The 24770-nt window shown below is 47.2% G+C and overlaps 1 pseudogene; it reads left to right on the top strand.

The window, feature by feature from the left end:
* The first annotated feature begins 3025 nt into the window (after window positions 1-3025).
* LOC132389597 (zinc finger protein 208-like) overlaps window positions 3026-24770 on the top strand; it is a 57952-nt pseudogene continuing 36207 nt past the window's right edge.

The raw sequence follows: 24770 nt of genomic DNA, 5'->3' as shown, positions 1-24770 counted from the left end.
CAGATACACCAACAGCTTCGCACAGGGAAGGGGCCGTTCACCTGCTCCGTGTGTGCGAAGAGACTCATTCAGTTAACCCACCTTGTGATGCTCCGGTGAGTTCACAATAAATAGAGGCCACATTTCTGTCCGGAGTGAGCAAAGAGTTTTACTCAATCATCCCAGCTGCTGCAACACCAGCAACTTCACATCAGGGAGGAAGTTCAAATCAGCTCCATGTTAAATGTTTCACCATCACCGTGACTGAAGGCAGCTGCAGGTTCGTGAGGGACTGTCACTGTCAGATTCTGCAGTTCTTGCGGCTGCTCATCGCACCCAGGACTGATCCCTGGTCACTGAGCATTGGAGGAGTCCGTTCTGCTGATGTTAGCCTTAAACTAGACTGGTGTTTAATATTGTGGAGCTGTGAAAGATAAATCAGTTTGTATCAAATCCCGTGTCTCGCTTGAGAGGCCACTCGGCCCAGCTGGTCCCTACCTATGTTTCTGTTCCATATCAGTATGTGAAGAATCCACCCCTGCTGTTCTCCTCTCACCCTCCCTGAGATGACAGGTTGCAACTAGTCACCACTCAGTGGGATAGGAGATTTCCCTTGAATTTCATAGAATCACAGAAATCTACAACATTTTACCGATGCTTTGGCCCACAATGTTGTACCGACCATTTAACTTGCTCTAGAAATTGGTTAGAATTACCCTACCACATAGCCACCTATTTTCCTAAGCTCCATGTACCTATCTGAGAGTCTCTTAAAAGACCCTATTGTATCCGTCTCCAACACCGTCGCTGGCAGTGCATTCCACACACACACCACTCTTTGCTTAAAAAACTTTGCTCTGATATCTCCTGTGTACCTACTTCCAAGCAGCTTAACCCTGTTCCCCCTCGTGTTAGCCGTTTCTGCCCCGGGAAAAAGCCTCTGGCTATCCACACGACCAATGGCTCTCATCATCTTATCCACCTGCATGAATTTCCTGCATGATTTTCTCCGGGCTGAACAAGACGATGAGCTCACTGTGGTTGTGACGTTGTTCAGGGCTCCGGACGAAGTTGGTTAAACTCCTTCTTCCCCGCTCTTTTCAACGTTTTGGGTCATTTTCACCAATTTTAAAGGACTATGCCTCAGACAGCTGGGTTGTTGCAATTGTTACATACCAGCAGCAATAGATCACTAACGGAGTCTGGTTTCGATGTTAAAACAATTATCTTTATTAGTATTGTGAAGGGGGCCTGAATTACCCCTATGAACTGTGTTTTTGAAAAGAGAGAGGGAGTTGTTCAATACCGAACACCTTGTTAGAGAGAGGGAGGGAGGGAGAGAGGGAGAGAGTGAGAGTGAGAGTGAAGAAGAGAGAGAGAGAGAGAGAGAGAGAGAGAGAGAGAGAGTGAGTGAGTGAGTGCTCGGAGATGGCGTTATGCTTTCTCTGCAAGCTTGTTGACACTTTTACAAGGACACTGTCAGCTTCTGTGTTCTTACAGAGAGAGAAGGGAGGAACTGTTTCATGGACAGCTGGGGCTCAGCACGATGAGATAAGTAGGAGGTCCGCTGATAGACCTCCAGACACATGGTTTTGGACACTGAATGAGCTTTGTTGTGTCCACAGAAAAAGGTGGGCTTTGGAGGATCGATCAGGAGCATCGATCAGTGGCTCTCGCAGTGTGAAAAGGCTGTGACCGGTGGGGAGTTATTCGTGTGTCCATCCCTCGCCTGGGTTAATAACTCCACCACTGAAGAATGGTATCGTTTGTAGGGTCACAGTCGGTGACTTCCAAAGGATTTCGGAGGACGAAGGGACTATCGACGGCGTCAGCTTACCTGAAGACTCAAACCTCTCCCTCTCTCTCTCTCTCCATCGCTACTCGACTCAATCCCACGAACTGAACCGAACTTCACTCATCACCGGAAGACGGTATCCATTCACCCCGAGGCGTGAAGAAGCTTGGCTTTCCTATTTACACACACACACACACACACACACACACACACACACACACAATCATTGCTAACCTGTTTGATATATCTGCATTTATATTGCTGTATAACGTAGTTACTAAGAAAGGGAATGTAGAGAGAAGCCAATTACGAAGAATTCCACACACATTCCACGCTGGGTAAACGAAATAACAGTCGCCAAAGATCTTATCCATCGATTAGTTCCGAAATCCACTTAGAAATATCACCAGGTGACAGTCACAGGAATATCGTCTTCAAGTGATTACCACAGAACACCCCGATTCCAGATAAGGGACAACAAAAGTGATACCACAGGATACTCCAGCAAATCCACACATATGGATGATACGAAGTGACAGTCACACATCCGTTGTGCACTGCGTGCCGATGATCAGATCAACCCAACTTTTTGGGCATGGAAGAGTTGCAGCCTATAGCAGTCACACGCTGAAGTTCCAACAGCTTGTCTCCCTCTCCCTCTCCCTCTCCCGCTCCCGCTGCCGCAGCTTGTGTCTGACGTCACAGCCCCGCCTCACTCAGCCACTTAAAGCGACACTCACAGTAAACGAACCTGTGGTCTCGAAATACAATGCACCTCTAAAGTCTGACAGCAGACTAGCGAGTGAATCTTCGATGGTGCAGAGTCAGAAACCGAAGATTTGCCAGCCTGAGTCAGGGGTTAAAAGTGAAAGATTAGAAGCATTTGGAAACTGGTTGATTGAAAAAAAAGGTGGTTAATTTCTGCAAAACACAGGTGGAAATCAACAGATAAGGCAGAAATTTTGGAGAGGAATACATAGAAAATGTTTTCTCAGTATTTCCAGCAACTGCAGAATCTCCTATGTTTTATATCTGCATTTTACTTTGGCATTAGATACACGTTGACATTGAGTATATTGCTTATGGGAGCCGCTTTCTGCGTTAAAACAGCTGCAGATTTTTTCTATACCCAACTTAAAAAAAAAATGAGGTATGGACATTGAACTGGTGCTTGCAGAAATGTTTAATGGCACCGTGATTACCCATAGGGCAATTCGTTCAGAATTTCGCCGGCGCTGAAGCGCCGATGAAATGCGCAGGCGTCAGGCTGAGGCCGTCCCTGAGTTTCACGCAGGCGCGCAGTGCACAGAAGGCTTTGAAAATGTCAGTTGCAGGTAAGAGCGATTAACCGTGTTTTTATCTTAAATACCGACTTCAGGATAATTCCTCTGAATTTTGGACACCGTGGGCAGCAATCCCGGGACAGTCCTGTCCTCTTCCCTCTCTCTCAGCCCCACGATCCGTACACGGGCCCCGGGGAGCTTCTGGCTGATAAGGGAATGGGAACCGATGGATCTCTCAGACAGAGCTGAGCTCCAGCTATCTAAATGCAAGGATTAGGAACTCGGAGAAAGGGAACAAAATCTTTTACATCAGCAGTTGAGAAAATCACCTTTGTTCTACCTCCGATCACTAACAAGAGAAAATCTGCAGATGCTGGAATTCCAAGCAACACACACAAAATGCCGGAGGAACTCAGCATTAGTACTCTTTTCCATAGATGCTGCCTGGCCTGCTGAGCTCCTCCAGCATTTTGTGTGTGTTGCTTCCTCTACCTCCTCTTGCTCTGGACTTTTCTACCGGTGAGAACATGTTTTGTCCCATTCTCTCTGGGTACATTATGATATCAAACACCTTTGCCCTGGGCAACAAGTAGCTTTCACATCACAAATGTGCCAGACTACAGTGAGACAGACTACTGCCCTTCCCTTCGTATTCATTGGGATTTCATTCACTGAGTTCACCACCGTCAGTCATTGGGGACGGGTTCAGGGGGAATATATATGTAGAACACAGAAACTAGTGATGCCTGTTTGCATTTTGGTGATGCAAAAGTTGCTGGAGAATTTGCAAGTGGGAAGAAGTGGAGTGATATTTGGAAATCTGACTTCTTAAAGCGTAATTTAGCAAGCAAACCACATATGGACAATGTGCAAAAGCTTTGGTGAGAAACTCCTGCATTTCCTGTTACAGGCCTGCTACATAGGTTGTGTGAGAGTGCAGATGAACTCGATCAAACCCAGAGAAGATCAAAGTTCCTATTGACAGTGATTTGCTAGCTGTGAAAATGAATACCTCTCTATATAAAATTCACTGTGCACATCTTGTCACTGGGTAAAAAATACACAGTACAAGATTTATCTGCACACTGGTTATTACAAATTAGAGGGGTATTCGAGGGAAGGAGGGGAGACCTGCAGTGTCCCTGATGCCCTCCCCTACAAGATGTGCATCCAGCTGCAACTTGTAACCCTGCACTTCAATGAGCTGCTTGAAATGGGTGAATTCCATATCATCCAGCAGTTGGAGGGGGTGATAGATATGACATGAAGAGAGGTGAGTTACTCCCAAGGTGCAGGACACAGGAAACTGGGTGAGAGTCAGGAAGGGGAATGAGGTTAAATAGGCATCGCAGAGTACTCTTGTGGCCATTTCACACAACAACAGGTGGACCACTTCAGAAGCTGTGGGGGTAATTACCTGGCAGAGGAAAGTCAAAAGACTGATAGGGGATTCGTTAGTTAGAGGAACAGAACAAGAGGGGATGAATATCCTTGTGGTAAGACTTGCTAGTGATAGTGAGCAGGGGAGGGGGTGATGTGGTTAAAATAAGTTGTAGGGGGAATGGGAGCCAGAATGACAGAACAGATAGTGGAGAGGGTGAATTGATTTGACTTTATTAGATACATATTTCATAAACATGAGGAGTAGAAATATATACCTTACATCATCTAAATGTGCAATGTGTAATTTATAGTAATTTACAATAGATAGTTTGTACATAGGACAGTCAATATAACATCGAAATGCAATTGTATCAGCATGAATTAATCAGTCTGATGACCTGGTGGAAGATGATGTGCCAGAGCCTGTTGGTCCTTTTGCTGTGGTACCGTTTCCTGGATGGTAGCAGCAGGAACAGTTTGTGGTTCTGGTGAATTGGGCCTGTTTGTCCCCGATATTCGTTGGGCCCTTTTTACACACCTGTCTGTGTAAATGTACTGAATCATGGAAAGTAGATTGTGCAATGTATAATTTCCTTGTTTATATTTAGAGACATTTTTTGGTGTATAAAATGATGAGGGGTATTGAGCGTGTGAGTGGCCAGAGGAGTGTTTTTTACCCAGGGTTGAAATGGTTAATGCCACTTTTCCACACTCCCATAGATCCTTTGTCCATCTCCTGAGTAAATAGAGATGGAAAAATATTTAAGATCTCCCCCATCTGCTTTGTTTCCACACGTGGATTGCCATTCCGGTCTTCCAGAGGACCAACTTTGTGCCTTGCAATCCTTTTGCTCTTAATCTATCACTAGAATCCCTGAGGATTATCCTTCGCCTTTTCTGTGACGGCAACCTCATGCCATCTTTTAACCATCCTAATTGATTTCTTATGTGTTCTCTTGCATTTCTTATACTCCATAAGAAACTGACTGCCTATCCCTGTTATGCAATTCCATTTTGTGCTTTACCAGGGTCTCAATATCTCGTGCAATCCAAGTTTCCCTCCAGTTTCTATCTTTATCTTTTATTCTGACATACCCGCTTACTACTTTCAAAATTTCGCTTTGAAGCCTCCCATTTACCAAGCACACCTTTGCCATAAAGCAGCCTGTCCCAGTCCACAGTTGCCAGATCCTAGTGTTGATTCCAGGTGTTGATCCATGCCCTGAACACATCCGCCTTTCCTACACTCCTCCTTGTATTGAAATATACTGGGCTCAGCATATTCACTGCACCATGCTCAACTTTTTCATTCCTGACTTTGTCTGAGGCCTGAACAACATCTGTCTCCACAATCTCTCCACTCTCTGTTCTGTTATTCAGGCTCCCATTCCCCCTGCAACTTTCGTTTAACCCTCCTTACCCCCACCTCCCTCCATGCAGATCTATCACCCCTTTGGCTTTCCTCTCACCGATCAATAAAAAGGAGATGCATACCAGGTACAGGCAGATAGGAACAAATGGGGTACTTATGAAATACAGGAAATTCAAGTGAACACTTATGAAAGAAATAAAGGCATGAGGTTGCCCCAGCAGACAAGGTGAAGGAGAATCCTCAGGGATTCTGCAGATATGTTAAGAGTAAAAAGATTGCAAGGGAAAAAATTAATTCTCTGGAAGATCAGAATGGTAATCCATATAAAGGGATAACATAGACTTGGGGAGATTTTTTTTGCATCCGTATTTACTCAAGAGATGAACACAGAGTCTATAGAAGTGAGGCAAAGCTGCATCAACTTCATGGACCCTGTACAGATTACAGAGGTGGAGGGGTTTGCTGTCTTGAGGCAAATTAGCATGGATCAATCCCCAGGGCCTGACAAGTTGTTCACTAGGACCCTGCGGAAGACAAGTGCAGAAATTATCAGGGCCTAAGCACAGATATTGAAATCACCCTTAGTGACAGGTGAGGTACTGGAGGATTGGAGGACAGGCAGTGTTGTTCTGCTGTTCAAGAAAGGCTGTAAAAATAAACCAGGAAATTATATGTTGGTGAGCTTGACATCAGAACTGGGAAAGTTATTGGAATGTTGGTGCAGGAACCAGATATATACTGTAAGTATTTGGATAGGTGTGGACTGATAAAGTATAGACAGCATCGCTCTAGCCAAACTTATCGAGTCTCTCGAGGAAGTTATCAGGTAAGTGGATGAAGGCAAGGCAGTGGATGTTGTCTACATGGACTTTAGCAAGGCACTTGACAAAGTCTCATATGGGAGGTTGGTCAAGAAGGTTCAGTCACTCAGCATTCAAGATGAGACAGTAAATTGGATGAGACACTGTCCTTGGGAGAAGCCAGAGTGTGGTAGCAGTTGGTTGCCTCTCTGACTGGAGGCCTGTGACTAGTGGTTGCCACAGGGATCAGTGCTGGATCTGTTGTTGTTTGTCATCTGTATCAGTAATCTGGATAATAAGATGGTTAGGGATCAGCAAATTTGCGGATGAAACCGAGACTGGGGATTCAGTGGACTGCGAGAAGACTATCATGGCTTGCAGTGCGAACTGGACCAGGTGGAAATAAGGCTTGAGAAATGGAAAACAGAATTCAATGCAGACAAGTGTGAGGTGTTGCATGTTGGTAGGACCTACCAAGGGAGGTCTTTCACAGTTACTGGTCGGGCACGGAGGAGTGTTGTAGAAGAAAGGGACCTGGGAATACAGGTCCTTAATTAACTGAAATTGGTATCACAGTTAGATAGAGACGGAAAAAAAGATTTCAGCCCAATGGCCTTCATGAATCAAAGTACTGACAACAATAGATGGATTTTATGTACACTTGTTGAAATCATTGGTGAGGCCTAATTTAGAGTATTGTGTGCAGTTTTGGTCACCTGCCTACAGGAAAGCTGTAAAAGAGGTGCAGAGAGTTCAGAGAAAATTCACAATAAAGTTGCTAGGTCTGTAGGACTTGGGTTATAAGGAAAGATTAAACAGGTCCAGACTTTATTCCTTGGAATGTAGGTGAGATTTGATTGTGATAGAGGGGCATAGATAGTGTTAATGCAAGCTGGCTTTCTCCACTGAGATTGGGTGGGACTACAATCAGAGGCCATGGGTTAAGGGTGATAGGTGAAATGTTAAGGGGAACATGAGGGGAAACTTCTTCACACAGACAGTCATCCGGGTGTGGAATGAGCAGCCAGCACAAGTGGTGCATGCGAGCTCAATTTCAACATTTAAGAGGTTTGTGTACAAACCTGAATGGTAAGGGTATGGGAAAGGGCAATTTAAATAATTCAGCATAAACTGGATGGCCCAAAGTACCTGTGTCTGTGTTGTAATTTTCTATGACTGTGACAAGAACCTGAAATAATACAAAAATTCACTCCAAATCCTTTTTAACAGACTTAAGTTGAACCTCATTGTAACAGTGTGATACCAGATCAAACCTTGGCAACTCAAGTAATTTCAACGGAAGTATTGTCCTAAACACATTGATGGATTTTGCAAATCTTTTTACAGGTTAAAAACGAGAAGGAGTTTGTCTCCAGGAAGCTCAAACCTGACACGCCAGTTTTGTTGTCTCTGTCTATATATTTAAGAAGTGGAGCAAGGGATTCAACCAACCATCCTTCCTGTTCAGACTGTGGGGAGGGATTCACTCGGTTAACTGACCAACTGGCACACCCGTCATTTTACACAGGAGAAAGGCCGTTCACCTTCTCAGACAGTGGGAATGGATTCACTCGGTCATCTCAACTGAAGGTACATTAACAAGTTCACACTGGGCAAGGCCATTCACCTGTTCTGTGGGTGACAAAGGATTCACTCTGTATTCCCACCTGTGGACACACCAGTCAGTTCACACCAGGCAGAGGCAGGTCATCTGCTGAATTTCTGGGAAAAGATTCACTCAGTCATCTGACTTAATGGCTCACCAGCGAGTTCACACCAGGGAGCGGCCATTCACCTGCTCATTCTGTGGGAAGAGATTCATTAAATCATCCCACCTGCTGAGTCATCAGTGAGTTCACACTGGGGAGAAGCCGTTCGCCTGCTCAGAATGTGGGAAGGGATTCACTGAGTTATCCAACCTACAGAATCATCAGCGAGTCCACACTGGGGAGAAGCCATTCACCTGCTCAGAATGTGGGAAGGGATTCAGTCAGTCATCCCACCTGCAGAGACACCAGCGAGTTCACACTAGGGAGAAGCCGTTCACCTGCTCAGAATGTGGGAAGAGCTTCACTCACTTATGCAACCTACAGAATCATCGGCCAGTTCACACTGGGGAGAGGCCATTCCCTTGCTCAGAATGTGGGAAGGGATTTACTCAGTCATCCAGCCTACTGAGTCATCAGCGAGTTCACACAGGGGAGAGGCCCTTCACCTGCTCAGAATGTGGGAAGAGATTCCCTGGATCATCCAACCTACAGAGACATCAGCAAGTTCACACTGTGGAGAAGCCGTTCACTTGCTCAGTCAGTGGGAAGGGATTCACTCAGTCGTCCCAACTACTGGCTCACCAGTCAGTTCACAATGGGAGTGGCCATAGTTATGAATCCCTGGGTTTCGTTTGCTGTGGACTTTCATTTTAAGAGAGATCAAGAGATTAAGAAGGTGGATCAGTCTGACTTGCAGCTTGTTTACATCACTCGCAGCTTGTTTAGTTTTAACCGAGGACACAGACACTCAGAGTCAGACGGAGACGAACTAGGAAAAACTGAAGGATCGAAACAAGGGAACTAGTGGCCAAGGATCACTGTTTGGAACTTTCCTATGCACACAACGGTGGGTTAATTATCGATTCACCGTACATCGAATGTGTAGTTGTCACCTCGTTTGATCCATAGGAGTGGATCTGATTTGGGGTGTCCTGTGAAAACCACTGATGTGTTAACCCTTGCCTGGGTGTGGTGTGGTAATTCACTTGAAGACGAAACCCCTTGTGACAAGTCACTTTCAGTGATAAATCGTATGAGAGTTTGGAACGACAACAAATAAAATCTACAGCGACTGTTCTCTCGTTTTTCCACCATGGAACCTGTGGAATTCGTCATAATTGCTTTCTCTCAACATTTACCCTGGATTACAAATATCTCTCTCATCACCTATTCCATGGATGAACTGCACTTTCATACTGTACCATCCCAATACTCCAAGCCTTGTTTCCCCCGAGCTCAATAGTTTGGGAGTTTTATTTAAACACATATATACACATAACACTGTTAACTTTTGTTTATCTTGCTTTAGTTACTATGTTACAAGTAGATTCTAATACGGATAGTTTTAAGATCAAAAACAGACTCCAGGTATAGTCTATTGCTGCTGGTTCGTTTCTAAAACGTTATGATTCGTAACAAAATTGGGGCCTGCATCCAGTATATGAACAGATTTGGGGGTGTATTCATTAATTATCAATTTCATCCCTTTTCATTTATTGGTGTGTGGAAAATCAGCAGCAATGGATGCTGACCAGCCTCTGAGGCATTAGAGGATGCTAGACGGATTGAGTTGTTGAGCATTGCTAGAAGGGTAAAACTTGCTAAGGTGAAATTGACAATGAGGAGGGCACAGATGCAGAGGGTAATAGCTGAACATTATGTATCTGAGGGTGTGTTTAAAGTGGACGAGTTGGAGGTGTTTCCTGAAAGTAAACCTAGTGAGCTTGAGCTCCAGTACAAGTGAGAAAAGTTAAACTGGCTGAAAGGCAGAGGCAGTTTGAGGCTAGAGAAGCAGAAAAACAGAGAAGAGGCAGAAAAATAGAGGGAGGAAACAGAAAGACAGAGACTGTTCGAGCTGGAAAAGATAAAGAGGTTGCAGCAAAGGAGTCCAGCGTTTTTCTCTGGTGATAAATTTGAGGCCAGTTGGGAAGTTAAATTGGTCCCTCAATTTGACGAGGCCGAGATTGATAAATACTTGCAGCATTTTGAAAAGGTTGCTCAGAGTTTAAAGTGGCCAGAAGAGGTTTGGCTTATTCTTTTACAAAGTGTAATTCAGCGGAAGACTCAGCAAGCCTATTCTGCTTTGATTGTTGATGAAGCAGCTGATTGTGACATAGTGAAACAGGCTGTGCTCAAAGCTTATGAGTTTGCCCAGAATCATACAGGCAAAAGTTTAGAAATTTGAGGAAATCTGTGAACCAGACTTTTATGGATTTTGCTTATGAGAAGTCTGTATGTTTTGACCGCTGGTGCACATATAAAAATGTGAATGATAATTTTAACTGCTTGAAAGAATTGGTTTTAATTGAAGAATTCTAAAGGTGCGTCCCTGATGACACAAAGACATATTTAGATGAAAAAGATGCTGCCACTTTGCAGGACTCTGCTAGATTAGCAGATGAGTTTGCTCTAACTCATAAGGTTAAGTTTATCCCGAATAACAGCTTCCAAAAGAGTAGCAGGGATCACCAGGGTAAACCAGAAATTAAAGCTGGGACTAGTGACAAGAGTAAGGATGAAGGGAAACAGTTGAAGGAGAAATACGCTGGTCTTACTTGTTACTATTGTAAGAAAGCTGGTCATGTGATGGCTGATTGTTCTGTCCTGAAGATGAAAAAGGAAAAGGAGGCAGTCCCGAATGCCTGTGATCAGTCTGTTGAAGCACCTGTAAACCCACAGGGTTCTGAACATTCTGTTTGCTTAGTTAAGGTCTGAGAGGTCTGACCAAGTTAAGAAGGCGTTCGATCATTTTATGTCAGATGGATTTTTATTAGTAAAGGAAGGGTGAACCATATTTCCAGTGAAAATTTTTCGAGATACTGCGGCTTCTCATCACTTATATTAGACAGCGTTCTAAAGTTTGGTGATGAGACTAACACTGGTGAGGTAAATCTTATTCAAGTCATTGGGGGCGGCATGGTTTCCATGCCATTGCACAAGGTAACTTTACTGTCAGGGTTGGTTTCAGGACCTGTTAAGATCGGATTGGGAATGACCTGGCCGATGGTAAAGTTGTTCCTGCAGTGCAGTTAACAACTAACCCAACCACTGACGACCCACAGATGGATTTTAACATTTATCCTTCCTGCACAGGAACTCGAAGTATGGCTAAAATGTCTGCCGATGCGGGAGAACTTACAGCAGAACAGAACCTAGACCCTGAGATTGAAGCTTTAAAAGAAACAGCTCTCGCAGATGATGAGATTAAGAAAGTGCCAGCAGGGTATTATTTCAAGGATGGTGTGTTAATGCGGAAGTGGAGGCCACCTGCTATGCCAGCGAGTGAGGAATGGGCAATTGTTCACCAAGTTATAGTTCCTTAAGTTTATAGGGCTGAAATTTTAACTTTGGCCCACAGTATACCCTTAGGTGGCCATTTTGGAGTGAATAAAACGGTAAACAGGATTAGGAAATAATTCTACTGGCCTAATCTGTGGAAAGATGTTACGAGCTTTTGCAGAACCTGTCACACTTGTCAAGTTGTGGGTAAACCTGATCAGGTCACCCCAGTGCCCCACTGTGGTCTATACCTGCATTTGGTGAACCCTTTTCAAAATTTATAGTGGATTGTGTTGACCCATTGCCAAAGACTAAAGCTGGCCATCAATATCTGCTAACTATTATGTGTACTGCATCCAGATTCCCAGAGGCAATACCTCACAGAAATGTTAAAGCTAAAACTGTGGCGAAGGCTCTTACCAAGTTTTCTACATTTTCTGCTTTGCCTAAAGAAATCCAGTCTGATCAAGGACGTGATTTTACAACTGGATTATTCCAGCAGGTAATTTATGAACTGGGAGCTGAACAATTTGCATCATCTGCATACCATCCAGAATCACAAGGGGCTTTAGAAAAATTTCATTCTACCCTCAAAACAATGATTATGACATTAAAATGTTGAAAATGGAAAAGACTGGGATGAAGGTATACATTTGTTTTTGTTTGCAGTAAGAGAGTCTGTACAGAGATCACTGGGCTTTAGACCATTTGAACTTGTATTTGGTCAGAGAGTGAGGGGACCTTTGACCTTGTTAAAGGAACAGTGGATTGATGGGGATGTACATGTTAACTTGTTAGACTATGTTTAGAAGTTCAGAAATAAACTACATCAAGCCTGTAGTCTATTGAGACAAAACCTAAAGATTTCTCAAAACAAAATGAAGTGTTGGTTTGATAAGCGGGCTTGCAAAAGAAAATAAGGTGCTTGCCTTATCTCCAATGTTGACAAATCCACTTCTGGCGAAATTCAACAGACCGTATGAAATAGTCTCTCAAATTAATGATGTGAATTATGTTATTAAAACGCCCGACTGACATAAACTAACACAGGTGGTACACATAAATATGATAAAGCCTAATTTTGACAAGCAGGCACCGTCTGTGAGTGTTGTTGTCAAAACATATGAATCTGGTAACCCTGAGAATGAAACAATTGACTCATCTGAGACTTTTCACAAGCCAAACATGGTCCCAGTTAGGCAAATGAACTCGGTTGTTCTGGAAAACATTGATAACAAGTTGGCTCATCTGCAGCCAAAGCAACAGCAACAGCTGAAAGAATTAATTCTGAAGTTTAAAGATTTATTTCCCGATGTTCCCAAGCAAACCGCGGTTGCAGTACATGACGTAGATATTGGTCAAGCCAAACCGATTAAACAACACCCATATTGCATGAACGTAGAAAAATGTAAATTGGCTGAGCAAGTGTTGTAAGTGGGGAAACAGATTCGATACGTCTCAGAAGCAAGGACTTTGGACAGAAAATGATTTTATTTACAGAAGGCAAACGTGGGAAAACGGCAACAGAAGCAACACGCACAATTTACAGCAGTCGTGGGGAAAGTCGGTTCGGCAATAAAACACACACGGACAATTACTAACGAACGTGGGAAAATCGCCTGGGAACAAAGTGCACGCGCTTAACACCCGCACACACACGCAAACACACAAAGGAAAATTCTATACGATATCCGCCAGCCCTTGACTCTGTGCAGGCACAGCTCTGTGTTATTAAAGAGAGTAATCAACGCTCCCAACCCTATTCAATGCTCAGCTCACTAACAATTTCTCCAGCGCCGTTCCACGGTTCTCAGCCTGGAGTGAAGCAGGGTGGTCTCTCGGAGATGGCAAAGGGAAAGCACACGCGGCACCCTTTATAGTGCTCAGGAATGGAGGGTCCAGCCCAGGTCATCTACAGAGGGGCCAAAGGCTCCGTGCCAGCAGAGTTAAGTCGATTACAAAGGCCGATTTCTCGAGGCCAAGTACAAGGCTAATTAAAGGGGCCAATGGTGAGGTGTGTATTTGGCAGGTGGTGTGCCTTGACCAGGTAGTGGGTAGGTTTGTCACGTGACAGTCACAACCCCTCCAATACAGTCTACCCCTCGGATCCACGCCACTCGCCAAGCATTACATGTAACAGAGTGAGAAGGAAAGTGCTATATCTTAATGGAAGTCTTACACTTAACTATTTCTAAGGTTAACGCTGTATGTGACTGTACAGAACTTAAGAAAGGCAGACGTGCTCGGAATAACATACACACAGCGATGATAATGAGAGGTAAAACGTAGAGAGAAGGCAATCACGCCGAATTCCACGGGTTCCGCGGTGATAATTAATAAATATCAGTGGTGGAAAATCCTCCGTCGAGCCGTTCCAAAGCCACACACGAATTACCACCAGAGTGATCTGTTACATGGATGCCGCCTTCAAGGGGTTACCACATCACACACCCAGGCAGGGGGTAACTTCGAGTGGCCCCACAGGACATTCCCAGATCCACTCCTTTGGACTATACGGAGTTACAGCCACACATCCGATGTGCACCGGATCGCTGATCACCCCACCCTTGTGGGTGTAGCAGAGTTCCAAATCCCCAGCCTCGACAAGCTGGAACTGCTGCCTTTTCCAGGTTCGCTCCTCTCTCTCTCTCTCTTCTTCCGACTCCTGACCGTGACTGTCTGCGTCCTTGTTTTAAAGGTAAACAAGCTGCGAGTCGGTCAGTGAACAACATCATAGTCCTGCCTCACTGAAGCGCTCTGTTAAAGTGACAGTCCACAGTGAACGAAACCTGCGGGTCCGTAACAGTGCATGGATGGGCGAGGAGGGGTCAAACCTTGATTGGCAGGTGACGTGCCTTCCGACCGGGTAGTGTGCAGTGATGTCACGTGACAGTCACGACCCCTCAGATACACTGGGTTAGGCAATGTTCTCTCAAACCGTTCAGTCTCTGTGTACTCCCGACATAAAAACAATTAACCCTGTCTTTCCCTCCAGGATTCCAAGAACGCTCGGAGACGGCTTTCCTCTCACAGCGCCAGTGCCTGGATCCCAGCTCAGAGTAGAAGAAGAAGAATGTGCTTAACTCCTGGTGGAGTCTTCGGGCGCCGTCATGACAAGCTTTTGCACCGATCTTTCTGGTGATTGCTCATGGCGTTTCTGCGGCATTCTCCAGTTTTATTTTTACGGGGTCGAGTTGCCAGCTCGACGCTCAACCCAGCACGGATGGAAAGCGTGCAAGGGAGCCGGCTGGCCTTGAACTCGGGACCCTTCGCTCCGGAGTCCGGCGCTGATGCCACGACGCCTCACAGTGCCGAGGGGCAAATTCCATCCACACAAGGTGATGGTTCGAGGACGGCATTTGCCACATTCAGGTTGCCATCGCAGGGAGCTGTATGCTAGAGAGACATAGAGGCGATCTATTCGGGAATCTCTCCCTCTAGACCTTCTGGAGAAGGCTCCAGATTCAGGAAGTAGATACCGCCAGCTGTCTACCAAGTCAAAGGAGCCGATTAACTCCTTCAGCTTCTTTGCCGATGCTGTGTCGCGCTGGAGACTGCAGAGGTTCCCCACCTCGAAGGTACATTTGAAGTAACCAACCCCAGGATCGATGGAGCTCAGTAGAGTGGACTGCTGAGGTGCGTCAGCATCACCCCGCCCCTCAAGGCAGACACGTTGTTGAAATGCAGAGGTACAGCAGCCAGGCGCACGGCCAGATGGGGCAGGCGGCCGGGCTCGACATCTCGAGCTTTAACCATTTCCGGCTGGAAGGTCGAGAACAGGATCGTCACCCCGCTAGAGATGGAGCTGAGGAGGCTCATGTAGACCCCTCCTTGCCACTCCAGTAGCCAAGCGGACTCGACCCCCGGGATGGTATGGGTTCCCTACAGGAAATTCACCGCGTATCTCCCATCCCTGAAGACTGCGAAATTGTTTTCTCTGCGGAGAGAACCATTGCTACCATTGACATTTAGACCAGCTACAGTGAGCTTCATGTTGGGAGTTTACTAGGCCTCAGCAACAATACCCTTCCCGGTGAGAGCGGAGGCGCCCTCAACCACACTATCCTGAGAAGAAGCAAGAATGATCTTTGCTTTCCGGCCCGAGTGGTGCCAACGTCACCCTGTGACCCACCGTCTCCCGAAGGAGCGAGGCTGCTTCCCCCTCTGATGTCCCTCACCAGGTCATCCAGGAAGGCTTTCAGCTGCCGTCTGTCATTTCCCCGACACAGCATTCCTCTTCCCCTTCCCCTTCCGTCCGAGGATGACACGCAGAGATTTCACCAGCCTCGGCATGCTAGACCAACGAAGCGAGGCTAGTTTAGGCCGGTGCTTTGCACCCACAGAGGTGAGAATGAACTCTCTGATTTGCTCTACAGGTATCAACAGGGATTTCTCAGCAGGGGTGAGGATGTCCATTGTCTCACTATCAAAGGAGTCTGCCTCCAACCCCTCACTGCAGACAGATTTCCCATCTTCCTCCTCGTGTGTTCTGGAAGGTAGCTGCACTTGTAACCCAGACTGCGCAGCGGGTACCTCACTCTAACCTTCCCGCTCCCCCGTCGCGTCAGTCTTATCCACAGTTACAACAATGGAGGGATAATCCCCAATAACTCCCTGCGAGCCATAATTTCATGGCGCCGGCCTGCAGAGTATATCACCCTCCCCAGGAGGCAGGTACGAGGTGGACTCCAGCAACGGAGGTCCTAGGGATCCACTGGCAGCCTGCTGAGAGTGAGAGAGCCTGGTCTCCTCTCTGTTTACATTATTTAATACCTTTGCTTACTACTAACTGCTAAGTTCTGGGTGCAGGGCTCCAGGACAGTGTGGAATGAGCTTTATCCTGTGGGTTGGAGTGGAGGGAGATTCTCTTAATATCTGACCCTGTGACAGTCTGATGAGACTCTGTGGAGGGAGCTCTATAAGACGGTCTGACTCTTTGAGCGTGTGATGAAACGGTGTGGAGCGTGCTTCACTCTGTGTCTGATCCGGGGAGTGGAGGTTGTTGCGATGTGGAAGGAGATTCCCTCCGTGTATAATCGGGGGACTGTGCGGTGGGATGATGTGAAGGGAGCTACAGTCTCTGTCTGACCCCGTGACTGTGTGATGTGACGTTGCAGAAGGAGGCTCGCTCTGTGTCTGACCCTGCAACTGTGTGATGTGACGTTGTGGAAGGAGGCTCGCTCTGTGCCTGACCCTGTGACTGTGTGATGTGACGTTGTGGAAGGAGGCTCGCTCTGTGTCTGACCCCATGGCTGTGTGATGTGACGTTGTGGAAGGAGGCTCCCTCTGTGTCTGACCCTGTAACTGTGTGATGTGACGTTGTGGAAGGAGGCTCGCTCTGTGTCTGACCCCATGACTGTGTGATGTGACGTTGTGGAAGGAGACTCGCTCTGTGTCTGACCCTGTAACTGTATGATGTGACGTTGTGGAAGGTGGCTTGCTCTGTGCCTGACCCTGTGACTGTGTGATGTGACGTTGTGGAAGGAGGCTCGCTCTGTGTCTAAACCCGTGACTGTGTGATGTGACGTTGTGGAAGGAGGCTCGCTCTGTGTCTGACCCCATGACTGTGTGATGTGACGTAGTGGAAGGAGGCTCGCTCTGTGTCTGACCCCGTGACTGTGTGATGTGACGTTGTGGATGGAGGCTCGCTCTGTGTCTGACCCTGTGACTGTGTGATGTGACGTTGTAGAAGGAGGCTCGCTCTGTGTCTGACCCTGTAACTGTGTGATGTGACGTTGTGGAAGAAGGCTCGCTCTGTGTCTGACCCCGTGACTATGTGATGTGACGTTGTGGAAGGAGGCTCGCTCTGTGTCTGACCCTGTGACTGTGTGATGTGACGTTGTGGAAGGAGGCTCGCTCTGTGTCTGACCCCATGACTGTGTGATGTGACGTAGTGGAAGGAGGCTCGCTCTGTGTCTGACCCCGTGACTGTGTGATGTGACGTTGTGGATGGAGGCTCGCTCTGTGTCTGACCCTGTGACTGTGTGATGTGACGTTGTAGAAGGAGGCTCGCTCTGTGTCTGACCCTGTAACTGTGTGATGTGACGTTGTGGAAGAAGGCTCGCTCTGTGTCTGACCCCGTGACTATGTGATGTGACGTTGTGGAAGGAGGCTCGCTCTGTGTCTGACCCCATGGCTGTGTGATGTGACGTTGTGGAAGGAGGCTCCCTCTGTGTCTGACCCTGTAACTGTGTGATGTGACGTTGTGGAAGGAGGCTCGCTCTGTGTCTGACCCCATGACTGTGTGATGTGACGTTGTGGAAGGAGACTCGCTCTGTGTCTGACCCTGTAACTGTATGATGTGACGTTGTGGAAGGTGGCTTGCTCTGTGCCTGACCCTGTGACTGTGTGATGTGACGTTGTGGAAGGAGGCTCGCTCTGTGTCTAAACCCGTGACTGTGTGATGTGACGTTGTGGAAGGAGGCTCGCTCTGTGTCTGACCCCATGACTGTGTGATGTGACGTAGTGGAAGGAGGCTCGCTCTGTGTCTGACCCCGTGACTGTGTGATGTGACGTTGTGGATGGAGGCTCGCTCTGTGTCTGACCCTGTGACTGTGTGATGTGACGTTGTAGAAGGAGGCTCGCTCTGTGTCTGACCCTGTAACTGTGTGATGTGACGTTGTGGAAGAAGGCTCGCTCTGTGTCTGACCCCGTGACTATGTGATGTGACGTTGTGGAAGGAGGCTCGCTCTGTGTCTGACCCTGTGACTGTGTGATGTGACGTTGTAGAAGGAGGCTCGCTCTGTGTCTGACCCTGTGACTGTGTGATGTGACGTTGTGGAAGGAGGCTTGCTCTGTGTCTGACACAGGAATTTTGTAATGGTAGAGGCCGAAGTGATATATTCTCAATGTCCGGCCATGGGAGTGGTTGGTGTGGAGGGAATTCTCTGTGTCTGTCCCCGTGAGTGTGTGATCCTACAGTGTGGAGCGAGATTTACGCTGTGTCTGATCCTTGGAGTGGATGATGGGACGGGTTAAAGAGAGCTTCATTCTGTGTGTGATCCATGGGCTGTGTGTAGCGAATTCCACACTGTGTCGAATCCTTGGAGTATGTGATGGGACGGGTTAAAGGGAGCTTCATGCTGTATCTGATCCGTAGACTCTGTGATGGGATGGTGTGGATGGAGCTTCACTCTGCGTCTCATCCGGGGAGTGTGTAATGAGACTGTGTTGAGGAAGCTTCAGTCTGTTACTGATTCCGGGACTGTGTGATGGGATGGTGCGGAGGGAGCTTCACTCAGTATCTGACAGGAATTTTGTAAGGGGCTGAATCGGAGTTATAATTTCTCAGTCTGACTCTGGGAGAGTATCATGGGACGGTGTGGAGGGAATTCTCTGTGTCTGACCCTGTGAGTGTGTGATCCGACAGTGTGGTGGGAGCTGCACGTTGAGTCTGAAGTGGGTGATGGGACGGGTTTAAGGGGAACTTCACTCTGGGTACAGGCGTGGGTGCGTGTGTTGGGACGGCGTGGAGGGAGCTTCATTCTGTGTCTGACCCATGAGAGTTAGTGATGGAAATGTGCAGACGGAAATTCACTGTGTGTTTGACATTGGGAGCGTGTGATGGGACGGTGTGGAGGCAGATTCACTCTGTGTCTGATCCCGAGTGTGTGTAATCGGACTGTGTGGAGGGATCTTTATCCTGTGTCTGATCCAGGGAGTGTGAGGTAGGGTGGTGTGGAGTGATTCTCTCAATACTTGACCCCGTGACTGTGTGATGAGACGGTGTTGAGGGAATTTCACTCTGTGTCTGACGCTGATACTTAGAGATGGAAGAGTGTGGTAGGAGCTTCACTCTGTGTCTGATCCAGAGAGAGTTTGATGGGACGGTGCGGAGGGAGCTAAACATTGTGTCTCATCCGGGGACTGGAGATAGGGTGCTGTGGAAGGATATTCTCTCCATGTATAATCGGGGGACTCTGTGATGGAATGGTGTGGAGTGAGCTACAGTCTATGTCTGACACAGGAAGATTGTAATGGGTCCGGCCGGAGTGAGATCCGGTCAATGTCTGACCCTGTGACAGTGTGATGTGACGTTGTGGAAGGAGGCTCGCTCTGTGTCTGACCCTGTGACTGTGTGATCCGGCAGGACAGAGGGATATTCACTCTGTGTCTCATCCGGGAAATGTGTGAAGGGACTGCGTCGAGAGAGCTTCACTCGGTTTCTGACCAGGGAGTGTGTGATGTAATGGTGCAGAGGGAGCTTCTGTGTTTCAACCCTCGGAGCGTGTGACGGTACATGGCGGAGGAAGCTGCACTCTGTTTCTGACCTCGGGAACGTTTGATTGCTCTTTGTGGAGAGTGTTTTGGTCTGTATCAGGAATGATTGATGGAAGATATGGAGGGAGCTGCACCCTGTGTCTGATCTAGGGATGGGCGGTGTGGTGGGAGATTCTCTCAAAGTCTGACACTATCACTGTGTGATGTAACGTTTTGGAGGGAGCGTCACTCTGTGTCTGACGCAGGACTTTTGTCACGATACAGCCTGGAGAGAGATTTTCCCAGTGTCTGATCCTGGGAGTGTAACATGGAAAGGTGTGGAGGGAATTCTCTGTGTCTGTGCCTCTAAGTGTGATGACAGCATGTGGAAGGAGATTCATTTTGTGTCTAATCCAGGGATTCTGAAATGGGACGGACTTGACGGAGATTCACTCTACGTCTGAGCTGGGGTGCGTGTGATGGGACGGTGTGGAGGGAGCTTCACTCTCGCTCAGATCCGGGGAGTGTGAGGTAAGGTGTTGCGATGGGAGATTCACTCTTCACAGCCTGTGAGTGTGTGATGTGATGATGAGGAGGGATCTTCACTCTGTGTTTGATTCAGGAATATTGCAATTCAACACCCCGGAGTGAGATTGATGGGACGAGGCAGACAGAGCTGCAGTCTGAGTCTGACACCCCATGTTGATTGCTTCTGTTCCATTCTCTATTTTGTGACCTTTGTTGACACAGGTCAGATATTATACAGTATATGAGCTTCCAAGCTCTTTTATCATTTTTGTCCGTGAGAGCAAGGAGAGCGCGCAGGAAAGTGGGGGCCAGGATAGTGCACGTATCTGGAGTGCGAGGAGGCGGTGGTCAGCCTGGATGGTGATGGGGAGTGAGGATATCCTGGGGAGCAGACACCATCAGACTGATGTCCCTCAGCCTGGAGCTGAGACGCTGCTGTACCAGTGTGAGGAGCTCAGACCTGTTATTACTGCAGTTCACTGGGTGCGGGGGCGAGGGGTGCGACCAGCAACCCCAGGTCACTGTTTCTCCTCCAATGAGACTCAAGTCCGACTGCAAGACAGGAAGTTACAGCGGTTTATTGATTCCATTATGACAAATGTAAATTAAACAATGTGTGAGCTGCTGATGTGCGGGAATAAATAAGCTGCTCCCGACTCACTCACAGTCACTGACTGGCGACAACGATTGATCGGTTGAATGATCAGTCCCGTTTCTCACCGTCATCCTGCATCGGGGAACCGATGATTATAAAATCACACTTCAGAGCTGAGTCCGAGATCGCTGTAGATTCAGTCACTGCCAAGGTATTTTGCAATTTGAAATCATCCCGCAGGCGGGGATGTTCACACATTCAGATGTTCACACGAACGCTGTCAGTCCCGGTCTGGGTACTTGCAGAGATCTCAGTTTCTTCTCCCCGGTCTCACTGAACCGGTTCCTCACTAGCCTGAAACAGATGGAAGATTAAAGAAGAAATAAACAGATTGCACAACAGTGGCAGTAAAATATCACCAGACTATCCGCTGATATTTTATCACTTTGAACATTATCACACTCACTCAATCCATGTTAGACTCGGGAGTGTCAGTACGAGGCGGCGGAGAGCGGGGACACATCGGTCTGTAAGATAGTTCAATCCCAGGTTCAGCTCCGTCAGTGATGGTTTAGAACTAAGAGCGGAGACGAGATCCTCTGCACCAGAATCAGTGAGACCGACATTGCTCAGCCTGGAGAAGAGATCTAGTGAGTGTGAAGGACAAAGAGAGACAGCAGACGGTACAAATCCCCAGTGTTTATTAATAACACAATTACTGATCACATTAATGTTCAGTGTCAGACACCCAGTTACTGTAAACACAATCTCCCACTGTCTGGTACTTACCGCAGTTTCTGTATTTTACGCTCCGGGTTACTTAGAGCCTGAGACACCAGATTCACTATGAATCCCCAAGTTTATTACCACTCAGAATCAGCTCCGTCAATAAGCGATTGGCGCTGAGAGCGGAGGCGAGATTCTCGGCACCAGAATCTGGGAGACCGACGTTGTTCAGCCTGGAGATGAGAGAGAGTGAGGGTGAAGGATACAGAGAGACAGGAGACGGTACAAATCCCCAGTGTTTATCAGTAACACAATTAGTGATCACATTAATGTTCAGTGTCAGACACCCAGTGACTGTAAACACAATCTCCCACAGTCTGGAGATGAGAGAGAGTGAGGGTGAAGGGCACAGAGACAGGAGACGGTACAATTCCCCAATGTTTATCAGTAACACAATTACTGATCACATTAATGTTCAGTGTCAGACACCCAGTGACTGTATACACAATCTCCCACAGTCTGGTACTTACCACAGTTTCTGTATTTTACACTCCGGGTTCCTCAGAGCCACAGACACCAGTTTCACTCCTGAAACTCCCAGTTCATTCCATCCAAGTCTAAACACAATCAGACATATTGATGAACAAAGTGATTCAGACTGTGGGTCTGAGGGAATTTCTCTCACTGGGATATTTCAGGAAACGTTAAACCCTTCAGTGAATTACCGATCGGAGTTCCCATCACTGTCAATGTCCCTCACTGACCAGCTCCAGGGTTTTCACCGAACGTCAGTAACTTAGTCTGTCGGTGTGACTCTTTAAACTCCACATATTTTAACTCATTCCCTGATAGTTAGAAAACTGTTCCTGATGTGAGAGGGCCTAAGGTTTGAAAAATGTCCCGAACAGTGGGAGAATGTCCCACAGTGAAGAAGATTAGTGAATGGGAAAGTACCGACGGGAGACCGTGGAAAAGATTCCACCTGAGGAAAAGGGATAGGAAGACAGAACCTGCAAGAGGAAAGGGAATAGAGAAGAGAAATCTGACAGGAGGAAGGGGGGTGGGGAAGAGACATTTCACAGGAGGAAGGGTGTTGGGGAAGAGAGATCCCTCAGCAGGAAGCGGGATGGGGAAGAGAGATTCCACAGGACGATGGGGGATGGGGAAGAGTGATCCTAGAGGAGGAAGGGGAATATGAAAGAGAGATTCCAGCAGAGGACATGGGATGGCGAAGAGAGGACCTGCAGGAGGAAGGGGGTTGCGGAAGAGAGATCCCACAGGAGGATAAAATTTGGGAAATCTTAATCCCACAAGACGAGAGGATGCAGAAACAGATTGCACGGGATAGTTGGACTGAACTGAAGCCCACAATCGGGAGAGGAGAACCACCATAGATTTTGGGTATCTCTTGGTGAGCACATTAACGCAGGTGTAAAGCTGGGACAGTCTGCCGACGGTCTCTTGTCCCTCAACGGGAAGAGGGTGTGAATCTCTGACCTACCTGCTGCAGTCAGTGTCTGTCTGGGTATCAGTAACAGTGAGAAGGAACATTGTCAATGGACGTGTCACAGGCAGCGAGAAACACGGCGATTCCTGTGATTTACTACCATTAAACCAATGACCGTCATTCACTGATCTAATGAAGTCTCCAACATCCCTTCACAAGGAACCAGAACCCTCCCGTCCTCGGGGAATTACTGACTAATCCCCTGGGCATTTGTCACAATTCTTCACAATCTCATTTACTACATTTTACACCAATTCCTTAACATTGAAACAACACAATGGAACAGTTTCACAGTTCAGAGTGAGATGTAGAACGAATTAAGTTACCTCAACTCCTGGCACTTGTGCAGCCCGGGTCCCAGCCGCTGGATTCCTTCACACCGAATGTGGCAGTTCCCCAGGTCGAGGTTTTTTACTGTGTTGCAGAGTCCGATGACATGAGACAGGACAGCGCAGTCAATCGGGGTCAGAGTCATTCCACTGAATGAAAGTATTTCCACAGATCCCAGTGCGGCCTGAGCCAGTACACGATTCTGAGACTCAAACAGGTAGTGCAATGTGTTCAGGAGGCTCCTTTTACCAGCTTCACTCCATGCGTTTCCACTTTGACGTTTAACCTCCTCCTTCACCCAGTCAATCACCCGGCAGGTTGTTTGATGAGGAAATGGACCCAGAAATTCCTCCAGGCCCCGAGCTGTCATTGGTGAGGAGAGACCAGCAACAAAACGGAGAAATACCTCAAATCGCCCATCGGTCGTGTTGCGGGCTTCAGTGAGGAATTTCAGTATATCCCCGGGATGTGGATTCAGGACAATTTTTTTTATATGGTGTTAAAACTGTGGCACTTTAAGTTAATAACACATAAAAGAAAATCCCAGGTGCACATCCACAAAGACAATTTGCGTGAGACTGTTTCAGTTACTGTGGGGCCAGGCACCCATACTGCTCAACAGGAACAGGGAATAATACCAACGGAGAGAGTCAAAATGAGCCAGGTCACAGATTGGAGGCGGCAGAAATGCCCCATTGTTATAGAGACAGGAAGAGTATCAGGGAATTGATGGTCATTCCAGGTTCCAGCACTCTGCCCAGTCAGGAGATGATTTCTCTGTCCAACTTGGGTTGAACATCACTGTAACAGTGTGATACCAGATCAAACCTTGGCAACTCAAGTAATCTCATCTGAAATGTTGTCCTAAATCCATTGATGGATTTTGTAAATCTTTTCACAGGATAAAAATGAGAAGGAATTTGTCACCGGGAATCTCAAACACAGCACGCCAGTTTTGCTGTCTCTGTCTGGATATTTAAGAAGTGGAGCAAGGGATTCAATCGAATATCCTTCCTACTCAGACTGTGGGGACGGATTCACTCGACCATCCTTCCTGCTCAGACTGTGGGGAGGGATTTATTCAGTCATCGCAATTGAAGGTACATCAGCAAGTTCACACTGGGCAAAGCCATTCACCTTTTCTGTGTGTGAAAAAGGATTCAGTTCCCATCTGTGGACAGACCAGTCAGTTCACACCACACCAGGCAGAGGCTGGTGATCTGTT

This window comes from Hypanus sabinus, unplaced genomic scaffold, assembly GCF_030144855.1.
Source record: "Hypanus sabinus isolate sHypSab1 unplaced genomic scaffold, sHypSab1.hap1 scaffold_61, whole genome shotgun sequence".
NCBI lineage: Eukaryota > Metazoa > Chordata > Chondrichthyes > Myliobatiformes > Dasyatidae > Hypanus > Hypanus sabinus.
Note: the sequence above shows the minus strand (reverse complement) of the source record. Positions and strands in the feature narration are given on the sequence as shown.